The 12,151-nt window shown below is 46.1% G+C and overlaps 1 non-coding gene across 1 annotated transcript; it reads left to right on the forward strand.

The window, feature by feature from the left end:
- Window positions 1-10,269: 10,269 nt before the first annotated feature.
- On the forward strand, window positions 10,270-10,351 carry Trnas-aga. Its single transcript has one exon. It is a non-coding gene; the product is annotated as a tRNA-Ser (tRNA).
- The last annotated feature ends 1,800 nt before the right edge of the window (window positions 10,352-12,151 follow it).

The raw sequence follows: 12,151 nt of genomic DNA on the forward strand, positions 1-12,151 counted from the left end.
GGAGGGGTTGAGAAGTCCCATTGAGAGCGATGCGGAAAAATCGAGAGGAGAAAGTAGAGAGGTGTGATTTTATAGAGTAAAACGGCTGAGGCCGTTGAGTTTTGAGACCGAGTGAACTTCAACAATGTTGTAACTTTTGTGTATATATACCTGTATATTAAACCAAGTTATTCAATCTTAAAAGTCCACGATCCCGACCTCACTTAAAGGAGCTATGCAACAATTTTTGTACTTTGCGCAAATACCGCTTAAAACGGATCCCTAACGTTAATGACCTATGAAACACGCGTTCGTTTTTCACCCCAAGCAATAGAAGTCCCAGAAAAAAATTTAAGAAAAACGAGCAGCGTTCACCCCCTCAACTCGTAGCCAGAACAAGCGGCCACGCGATCTGGAGCCGATTATATGCCGCCAGTGTTGATCATAGCCACGCGCTGGGGTTGGCAAAGCGCAGGACACGCGCTGAGTTCCAGACATTGTTATGGCTCGGCTGTTGTCGTCGTTGCAGCGATTGGACGCGGGTCACAACCCGAATGCTTCTCGAGCTAGCAATTGTCACGAGCCCAAGTCGAGTGCCCACGCAGGGCTCGGGTCCAATCTATGAACCGCATTCAAATATCGTCACTTGGGTGTACTGCGATCCCCGAGTTACGTCATCAAATTTTGCGAAGGAGAGATTGAATGAAAATGATCGCTTTTGTCCTTGAAATTACACCGCAACAAAGGAGTTTCTTGGCCAATGGCGTTGCGTGTGAGTATCCTTGAGTCCCAGGTGTGCCAGTAAGCTCGTGTAGAGAGAAAAACATTCCAATTAAATATCGTTGCACAGCTCCTTTAAACCCAAGAGTAGATACCCTTGGCTGGCAATCCGCCACAACGACGTCAACACAGACCCCCGAAGACAACGAGCGACTTCACGTCACGAGACGAGCGACTTCACGGCACGTAACAACGAGACGAGAAACCCTTACACTCATTCTTGCTTATTGAAACTAGGGTGCCTGGAACGGGTCTCCGACTGGTGTGTTTACCGCGTCCAAAAAAGTAGTCCCTCCAATTCCGCCTGATGACGTCATACAGGTGTCATGCTGTCGCCAGTCGCGATCCTGGCGGCGTGACGTCATTTATTGCCACTTCGGGACCACCTTTGGTGTATGGGCAGAAAAGGACGCTAAACACACCAGTCGGAGACGCGCTCCAGGCACCATAATTGAAAGGCAGTGACTATTTCGACGTTCACTCTCAAAATAGTTTTTAATATTATTTTGACGTCCGTGACGCCACTTACTAAAGACATGATCATATTTTCAAAAACATTTTGACGTCCCCCGTCAGAATACTTTTGTTATTATTTTCACGAGAACTTTGGAGTTTCCGAGTCCGGACCGGGGAGCAATCAAAAGTGTCGGTAAAAGATATTTAATCTTGCTTGCAGGCAGCGTCACGGGGTTCGTTACGTATTTTTTGAAAACAAATGTCTTGCAGTCAGCGGCTGTTTTTTTATGAGCTCGTAAACAAAGTAAAATGCAAAAAACAACAACAACAACAACAAGCACTTCTCAGAGTACATCAGCTTTCAGGCCGCACGTAACGTTAGCTTGGTTGTGCCAAACATTAGAGAATGCGGCACCACTGCTTTTTTAAAATTTATTTGATGTGTTTTATATAGACAAAGGAGCTGTATGCCGTGTCATAAAATTTACAGTTGATTGGAAAATGCGTGCATCTCGTACAATCGCGCCAGAACGTTTGTTCGTTTGCACCGGTCAAGAAATATCAAGGAGGCAATATTTGCATTCACAACCTTTTAACATTCCGATCGCTTCGTAGCTAACCCAGCTAACCGGCTCGTTATACACGAACCAAACAGAAAATCCAAACTAAACAACCAACTCAGGACATCCGGCTAAAGAAAGGGTGAGAGCCAGATGCAAGACGAGACTGCAACCATACGAAGACGCGCTCGCACAATATAAAGGCACAAAAAGCGTGTCGAATTGCTCTGTGTTACGTAGTGTACGCACTTACATTTGTTACATGCGGGGAAGGCGAGGGACATCCAGCTCGCCTGTTATAAATTGAAAAAGCTCGAGGTACACCTAAGCACTTCTTATGAGTTGTGAATGCGAAAGAACACTGTAGCGAAAGCATGCAAGCCGCTCGTTCGCTCCCTTTTTCGTCTGCGGTGTACTTCCGTCGCCGGTCAGCGCGCGTGCTCCCCTTGGCACGCTGACCTTGGACGCTCCGTGTTAACGGCGCGCTGGTGGACACGCAGCGCCATGGGGTGAGCGGTCGTGGAAACTGACGAGCGCAGCGGCCAATGGGAGCCCCGTCGACGCGCGCCAGCCAATGGAATTGAAGGCGAAATCCAGCAGCTTTACTTTGCTCCTTTGGGATCGAGCCAGTGACCAAAGCGCCCGGTGCGCATTCACAAAAGGCCCTCTCCTCCCCCCTCACCTACCTTTACAACGCCTACACACACACCTTTGGGATCGGGGAAACTAGGTGCCGTTTTCGCGCTTCAAACTGATGACGTCAGCTCGCTCCATGGGACAATTAATGCTTTCGCATTAAACATTTAAGTGAGACGTGTGCCGAGATGCGAGCTCAGAACGCTCAGAACAAAGCTACCGGGGGTGTCAGGTCCGAAAGGATCAACAATCGAGCCAGCCCCACACATATTCTGAATAAAGCGCGAGACACATGCGCGAAAAATCCATCCGAGCCGACGTCCGATCCGGCAGTACGACTGCCTGGTCCGAAAAATTTGGTCGCTTCAGACGTCGGATCGGCGATCCGGCGTGCGTCCAACGTGCCAGATAGTTATTTCGCACGGCGGACGGATTGTCGGATGCGTCCAGCCAATGACAGCGCAGCTAGCGCGAACGTCATGATGACGTACTGGGTCTGGCGGGACGAACAAGAAAACGGGACGGGCGACGGGAAGGCGGACGCGTGGATCCCGCTGACCCATTCGAGAAAGATGGCCCCGGCAAAGAAGGCACGGGCTAACGAGAACGAGCTTCTAACTTCGCTCTTGTAAGCTATACCGTCAATCTGGGACCAGAGATCTGTGAACGCGGACCTCCGCTGGGGCGCTTGGATCTCATGGGCGGAGCCGAACGGATCGTCGTGTCGTATGCAAGGTCGGAAGCGTGTGTCTCAAACTGTTGCGTGCGGCGATTCGGAGCAGCGTTCGGACTGTCGGATCGGATGTCGGATCGGACGAATCTGCCGTCCATGTGTCTCGCGCTTAAGACATTTCCATTGCCAACTAGGACCGAAACGTCTTAGGCACGCGGCACATGAATACGTCAACACAACACCGACAACATCATCAGAAACTAAACAGAACGAAACCACGAAACAGCTTCAACCTTACCACTGCGATGGCTGCATTGAAATCGAACGTTGAAATAATAAAGCTAAAATTTTAAGGTTTTCTGGAAGTGACGTCACAGACGTCTAAATAATTGGTGATATTTTTTTGACGGTGGAGGTCGAAATAGCCACTGCCTAATTGAAACTAGGAATGTCGCGAACCGGTCGAGGTTGCAATTCGACCGGGTTCGACTTTTTCAACCTTATGAAAAGTTCGATAAAGGTTCGACTCAGGTTCGACTGCTATGCGCATGCGCGACAGGCTGGCCAGTTGGCTTCGGCTTGGATGGTGATGGCTAAGGGATGAATTAAGGGCAGCACTGATTGGTTTTCTCAGTTAATGCAGTACAAAAAATTAAGTTATTAACTTCTTCAGTGATTAAAACTAGTTTCTTTTAATTGGAACTGTTCAAAAAATGAAAATAAACTTAAAAAAAAAAAACTCCAAACCTAGACATGCTTGTATCAAGGTCTGGCCACATTGTCCACAAAGTCGAACCGGTCGAATATGGTTAAAAGTTCAAACGTTCGTCGAACCGGTTCGACGAACGTTCCGGTTCGGCAAAAGTTCGTGACACCTATACTTCGTTTCAGCTTCGGTCCGAGCGCGGCCAACGTTATGAGCCGAAGGGCCAACCAAACAGCGAAAGAGGCACAACGTCACGGCGTGCTCTCTGCAGTTGATAGGACCAGCCGGTATTCTGTGCGTGCTCCTCCGCCGGCTAGTCCTATCAAGTGCAGAGACCACGCCATGACGCTGCGCTTTTGCGCTGTTTGATTGGCCCTTTGGCTCATAACATCGGCGGCGCTCGGACCGAGGCTGAAACAAAGTATAGTTGAAACATACACAAGAAGCTGGCCAACCGGAAGTTATCTCGGCCACAGGAAGTTCCGTCATTACTTGTTTATGTTTACCTTGGAATACCCTGTATAGCGTTTTGCCGCCGCGACGCGAAAGCCCAAGCATCTCGTGCTTGCAACGCCACCAAGATACAGTAACAATACTTATTTCACACACAAAATGCTGTAACAAAAGAAAACATTTTTTTTTAAAATAACATTTTAGATTTGTTTAAATGTGAGTGCGACGGAAGCGGTCGACCGGTCGTGCCCGCTCGTGTCGCCTCGGCAAGAAAGGTCTCGTGTTCTGGCAGTACTGACCTTCGCACACCGTATGCCTTCGCCGAGAACTGTTAGCGCGTCGCAAGCATCAAGTTGCCGGTAATCGTTGCCCACCTTACTATGTCTTCCAAACCGAGAACAATGTCGCCCAGTATTAAAACTGCGTCGCGAGGATGCCGCCGACGTCGCGCTCACGACGCCGCCACAGCGGCCCCAGCCGCGGTCCTGGGAGTCGCCATTTTTTAACCGTGCTCGTGTTGACTTCAGCCAACTTCTCATGACGCATCCACCTCGGAGGAGCGCAAAGACGCTATGCGTACGCACGCAATTTCCAAAAAATAGCGCACGCAAAGCGCAAAATGTGGTTAGCGTTTGTCGCATACGCATACACGTGACAGCACTGCCTCTCGCGATCGCACCTCCCGTCGGATTTCCCGCTCTTTCGTCGTTTGCTCTTCGTTATATTCTTCCGTTTCGGCTCTCATCTTTCGCATATATCAGTATCGAAACCGCATTCGCCGCCCACATGGAAGGTGTCCATGATAACCTGGTGATCAGCGTGAGTGATTACCCTAGTCTGCTCGTTGATTTTGCGACGTCGCCGCGCTCTGAAGGGAAGGAGGCCCAGGTTTGGGGTCCAGCCGAGTTGGTTCTCGAAACACCGAAGGACAGGTCAGTGCTTTGCTGCGCCCGCGGCGTGCCAGAGATGAAGGCTATATTTTCGAGAGTGTTACTAAATCAACAAGACCACGATCACAACACGTGCGACATGCAACAAGTGCCACGGAGAAACTCACCTGTAATTCCGAAATCCTCTCATATTTTCCCCGCGGTTGCTCTTAGCGTCCTTATCTAGGTATAGTCTGGCTGCGTCTTGGCATATAAAAAAAAACAGTCGCGCAGTTTCGGGGAACCGCTCCGTTGGGGAAGGCATTGGGGGAAATAGGGATAGCAGACGAAACGAAACAACTCTACGCGGCTACGCTTCTTCCGAATGTGAAAGACGTGCTGAAAACCGTCTTGCGTGTTGCCATGCCATCGCAACGTCACTATCTACGCCACCTCCCATTGACTCCTTTCTTCTGCGGCGAGGAGCGGCGAGCTCTGAACAGCGCAAGGACCGGCTGGCGGAGCTGTCCGTCGCTCCGCTGAGGGCGAAAACTGGTTTTGGTCGGCAGCCCGCGGCGACCAGTGTCGCGGGGCGAGCCTCCGCGACGCAAATGTGGGCGGGCCTTAAGCCTCTGTGCCAAAGTGCACAGTGTACGAACGTAAGGTTTCAGCAATCCATAAAACAACGACCACAGAAACAGTCGTTGTCGAGATTCTTGAAATTTTCCCGGTGTATGCGAGCAAGCCAAAAGCTCCGGTGTCTCTCGGACAGCAGTTTTGTGCGTTCAAGCTGTTCGTGTATCACTTTCGGCGAACAATACGTCCTTATACATGGCATTGTGTTACTATCCTTTGCGGAGGACTTGCTTCTGCTGCGGCAACCGAACATCGCGCAGATCGGCATTCCTGCACCATTGTGACCGCAAGTGCACATAACACGAAAACACAAGAGATAGAAACGCGCACCGAAAACGGTGCAGCAGAGGCCAGCGTTGCCGGCGGCGTCCTGAAACTGAGACTATGTGAGTACTTGGCGATGGCGGCGACGTATACCATAAGCCCCGGCAGTGACGTCCGTGAAAACTTTTGTGACTTTTATTTTCAGTTACCAAAAGTAAAAAAAAAAAAATGCGTTATTTAATATGGACGGTACAGTAAAAGAAAATGTACATTAATATGCAAGACGTCGTGTATATACGACTCAACGTCCATTTGTTTACTTCAGTCACACATATCTTACCTGAATTGAAAGGTTGTGACGAAGTGTGATTGGTCGCCTAAAATACCCGTGATTGTTACAACTTTGTGTCGCAGTATTAAAAGTAAAATCGTAATTGTGCTCTTGAACTAAGGCATTAATTACAGCGCATAAAATCATAGAATGGGCACCTCGTCGGCTTATATATCGTGAAATATTGTTTACGAAGTACATTTTACGATATATATGATCACGACGCCCCTGAGCAATATTAGTTTCAAAACGTCACGAAAGTTTAGGGACAAGCCCTTTCAGTCTACATTTTATAGAAACACTGAGCGGCAACCACAACGGTTGTTTTTCAGACCAGCATTGTTTACACTCAGCACCGTGACGCAGGAGAAGAATGATGCAGAAAGGACTGATCAAAATTGTTCACTCTAATCTATACACACCTTCGAACTGAGATCAAATCTGGCCTAAAATAGCGTGTATAGAAATCAACATTTTCTTGTACAGGATAAACTGGTATAGCCTGACTGTTGAGGTTTGTTCTTGTCAAGATGCAGGTCAATTCAATTTAAAAATAAGCATCACCTTTCCTATTTAATGATTTGTCCTTAATATAACAGAGTATATACTCTACTCGACATGGCAGCAACCTAATTAATAACTTTCTGGCGGTCTGCTTGCGTAGTCGTCATAATTCTGCCACGCGCCCCACAGGGGCGCGTGGCAGAATTATGACGACTTTGTTTGTACTTTGTTTTTTGTCCAGCCCAAAGACACATAAAATTGCTGTTCATCGCACAAAAAAGGCAATCATACTTCTATATGCTCGAGAAGTTATACATGTGCCACGAACACATAGTTATTTAAATCAGCTTCAAAATCAGGAATTTGTTTAAGGCCCTCCCAAGTCACTCCTACACCTCTATCGACGATAAAAACGCCGTTAAAGATTTGCAGAGGACATTTCAAGTAATCTGGGTGAGCATTTACTTATAGTGTATATTTTTAAGGAGATCAGCCCTTTATTTATGTTGTCAAGTCTTCGGTCAGGAATTAATTATATTTTTATTATCATCAATAAATTTGACTGTCTGAAGTTCAGAAAACTGCTTGAGACCGGCACGTGAATACGATGCTTGAAAATACGTCAGTTATTGAGCCGATCTGTGGAGACGTGATTTTTTGTTCGCTATTTGGCAGTATGAAACATCAGGTCGCAGGGTATGTCAAAAAGGCGATTGTGCTCACATGATAGATCTTGAGGCAAATACACGAAATGTGCAGAAAGAGAAAGATCATGAATTGGGTATTCTTCAAAAGAATTTGATACACGATGCCTTATTGAAAAATGTAGTACATAGAGAAGCAATGACCTAACTAATTACACATAAAATTCGCGAAGGACAGGTGAAGGTTGTTCCCAACATAAATCACATTTGGGCAACAGCTTGCATGAACTCGAAACTTCGTGAAATATTGCCTCGGGAGGCTAATGTTATATTCGGTTGTACGTGCACTTGTCTTGGGCTCTCACTTTACAACTCTGTGCTTTATCAGTCATGCGCTTTAACACTTTATTAGGCTGCCGTATATCATCGCGAGATTGCTATATATACTGCTCAACTTTACAATTTGGATAATTTCTAGTGTTGCGAACATCACATTTTACCAGAAAACTGAACTGTATAACACGGTATGCACGTGCTATGCTAGTGGTTATTGCGATTTGTTCTTGATGAGAAAATCAAATCCAGTGTTTCAATATGCATGCAGCAGAAAGTTCGCGCTCAGTGCAAGCCATGTATTTGAGAGACAAATTATTCTTGCTGGGTGCAGCGTCGTGAGGAACGGCGCGAGCGTCAAGTACCCCGAAAACGCACTTCCTAGCAAGAGTGGCTTTACAAACAAATTATAGTTTCCGCGGCCACGCTTCGGTGGTCTGTCGCGAAGATACGGGGCAGAGGAAACTTTATAAAATAGTATGTTTTTAAGCCCCCCCCCCCCCCCCCCCCCCTCACACACACACACACATTTTCTTTTTCTGTTGCTCCTCCAGCAAACACTTTTTATTCCTGAGGACTGCTTCCTCTGTTTTGGGGTGTTGATGCGAAAATTCTATTTGTGTCACTTGTTAAAAGTAACCCTCCATTGCTTTTATTTTGCATCCAAATACTAAACTTTAAACGAAGTTTATCTATACCTCTGCAGGTATAGATCAAATAAATGTAAATATTTTGAAGAATACTAAGGAAATCTAAAGTTGATATTGGCTAAACGTTTTTCCCTGTCGCATTCAACCGGTATTCTGCCATACGACTGCAAGGTGGGGAAGATCGTTCCAATCTACAACAATGGCGACAAGTGCTCTCCCTCAAACTACCACCCCGTCTCCCTAACAACGTCTCGTGTTAACTAAGGCAGCACATCATCTACTCCAAAATCATTCACTTTCTGACAAATAACAACTTCATGAATTCCTCGCAACACGGTTTTTGAAAAAAAAAAAACGTTTCTTGTGAAACACAGTTTGCATGTTTTGTTCATGACCTGCATGTTAACCTCAATTCAAATATTCAAACTGACGCCATCTTTCTAGACTTTGCCAAAGCATTTTGTAAGGTTTCCCGTAGACGTCTCATATTCAAATAGTCTCAGCTTAATTTAGATTCCTCGGCCCTAAACTGGATTATTAACTTTCTTACCCACCAAGGGCAGCTTGTAACCGCTAACCAGGCATCGTCTTCTCTTGCAGAAGTCACTTCAAGTGCTTCTCAGGGGATGGGTTCTCGGGCAACTTCTCTTTTTGGTATACATTAATGAACTACCCTTATTCATCTCATCGGATGTTCATTTCTTCGCTGATGATTGTGTCATTTATCGTCAAGTGACTTACCCATCCTATCACCTACTCATACAAGATGATATTTTTCGTATTCCAGCATTGTGTGAAAAATGGCTGACGTTCTTCGACGTTCAGAAGTGCAAGCTCGTATCATTTACACGTCGTTTAAACCCTTCCGTATTTTCCTATTGACTTAACAGCACACCACTGCAAATGAACGATTCGTATAAGTATCTCGGCGTACACCTTTCATCTGATCTCTAGGGCCGCTCATATCAGACACACTATCTCCTCTGCTAATCGAGCTCCAGACTTTTTGAAGCGAAACCTTAAACTGGCCCCTCCTCATCTAAAGCTGCTTGCCTACTCATCCCTCGTCCGTCCTAAACTCGAGTTCGCATCTGCCACCTTGAACCGACATCAAGCTTATCTCACCAATAACATTAAATCAGTCCAGAACAGATTATTTTTCTTTCACAAGCGTCTTTTCTCTTAGAATCCGCGCCAGTCTTCCTCTCATTTCTGGACATCGCAAACTTGCTAGGCTATCTCCTTTTCACACATTTTATTACAGTCCGTGCCTCCGGTCATTATACATCTCATCTTCAGTACCCCGTCACCCTCGTACGGGCCATCAACGTAGCAAGCCAAAAAAATGACCGCATCTCCACGTGGTTAATGATGTTGATTGGGGCGAAGCTCTGGTGGTGCTGATGATACTGATTTTGTTCATAGGCAGTGCTGATGGTGCTGATTTTTTTTTTTTATTGCTCATAGGTAGTGCTGAGTTCTGGGTTGCGTTTCGACTTCATTATTACTGCTTTATGGTCGGTGAAATGCAGAGCCAGTGGTTCTTGTAGCGGATCAGCTTGGATCCGCTAGAAGCTGTGGGAACGCATCTCCACCGCTTAAGTCAACGATCCATGTCAGAAAGAGAATGTGTGTTATGGAACGTAATTATATACGCATTTGAGCATTTGACCGCAGCGCCCTCTCGTCAATAAACGTTGAGCCAATGCATGCAAAGTTTAACGCGATTATATAAGCATTTGACCGCAGCGCCCTCTCCTGTATAGGCGTTGAGCGGCTACATGCAACTCGACCCGCAGTCGTGGCCGAGTGGTTAAGGCGATGGACTAGAAATCCATTGGGGTCTCCCCGCACAGGTTCGAATCCTGTCGACTGCGCAAACATTTTTTTTTTCTTTTTTTAAGAAGACGGATGGGTTGGCAATCGATGTGAGCACGGACGCCGGACAAGCCTAGACCCTAAGGAGCTTCGCCCCTAAAAACCAGAACAGTCACGTTTCAAATTTTTTTTTATTTTTACGCACTGCCATTGATTGGACCGGTCTTCCCTCAAACGTTGTCGCAACTTTTGATGCAACAAAATTGAAGGAAATTTTATTATACTTCGTCTCATCCTACGATGGACTAAAGGCGAAAGCCACGGGCCGCCAGGTCCATTCACGTTCCACGCTATACTATGACACTCTTAGCATTGGTTAGCGGTGGACGAATCCTGCTCGCGAATGCAAAAGCGCCGCATCATTTCTATAGCTTCGACGCTGCAAAGATTACAATGTCGTGGCTTTCTTTGCGATGTAAAATTGTTGAGTCACTGAGTGCTCTCAATTCGAACCTCCTTCCACCCGTCCCCTCATCAGTGGTCCGAGACGCGGGCACCAATACGTGCATCGAAGCGAAATACCGCACAATTTCTAAGTGGCTCGTGATTAGATCTGGCGGTCCGTAGCTTTTGCCTTTAGTCCATTGTAGGGTGAAACGAAGCATAGATATCGTATTCTAAATTGGTGCGTAACTATTTTGTGTGTATATTTTTCATCTACTTTGATGCTTTTGTCTTTGAATTGTTTTTATGCGCTTTTTCTCGGAGAGTTTTTGCCGCCCGTTTTTTCTGTTTTCTACCCAGCCCTTATGTAATACCGCCAAGGGAGTCCTAAGGTATTTAAATCAATCAATCAATCAATACTTCGCCGACGCCTTTGACCATGCAACCTAACTCTATCGGCTATAGATATCGGAGATATTGGAACGAGCTAATAAAATTTCATACTGACACGCCGGAACCGGTGCAGAAACGAAGTGCAAAAGAAAGTTTTCAGTGACTTTTTTTACATCTGCCTGTTAGGAATTGACGATTTACTAAACTATATATATACAGGGTGTTTGAGAGAACACAGGCCAAATCGCTCCTGCGAAAACTACTCATCGTAACGAAAAAAGGCTTGTGGCGTTGTGGTCCTAGGCCAGGGGCCCATTTAAGAAAATTATTAAAGTCTGGGATAATTAACTTGTTAATTATTTTTGCGTAATTAACTTTTTAATATTATGCTTAAGGGCATGGTTTAAATTAGAAAATTGCTCAGCATCATCGAAAACCACTAAACCAACAAATTGCAGAACGATAGAAGGCACGCGAAGCACTTTACGGCCTTCTGAAAAACCGCACAAATTCGACGGGTTTTTAAGTTTCGATTTGTTATCGGAGCGCATCTCGGCCCCTGCATTACCGCGCCGCGTGAAGAGATAGTGCAACCAGACTCTGCTGCGTCGCGCGATGACAGCGCAGCAAAGGTTGGTTGCACTATTTCTCCGCGGGGCGCGGTGCTGCCGGGGCCGAGATGCGCTCCGATAACAAATCGAAACTTAAAAACCCGTCGAATTTGTGCGGTTTTTCAGAAAGCCGTAAAGTGCTTCGCGTGCCTTCTATCGTTCTGCAATTTGTTGGTTTAGTGTTTTTCGATGATGCTGAGCAATTTTTTTTTAATTTAAACTATGCCCTTAAACACACTATTAAAAACGTTAATTAGGCAAAAATAGTGAACAAGTTAATTATCCCGTACTTTAAAAAAATTTTCTTAAATGGGGCCCAGGGCCACAAGCCTTTTTTGTTGCGATGAGTAGTTTTCGCAGAAGCGATTTGGCGTGCGTTCTCTGAAACACCCCGTATATATATATATATAT

The sequence above is a fragment of the Ixodes scapularis genome, unplaced genomic scaffold (assembly GCF_016920785.2).
Source record: "Ixodes scapularis isolate PalLabHiFi unplaced genomic scaffold, ASM1692078v2 PGA_scaffold9__187_contigs__length_104089568, whole genome shotgun sequence".
NCBI lineage: Eukaryota > Metazoa > Arthropoda > Arachnida > Ixodida > Ixodidae > Ixodes > Ixodes scapularis.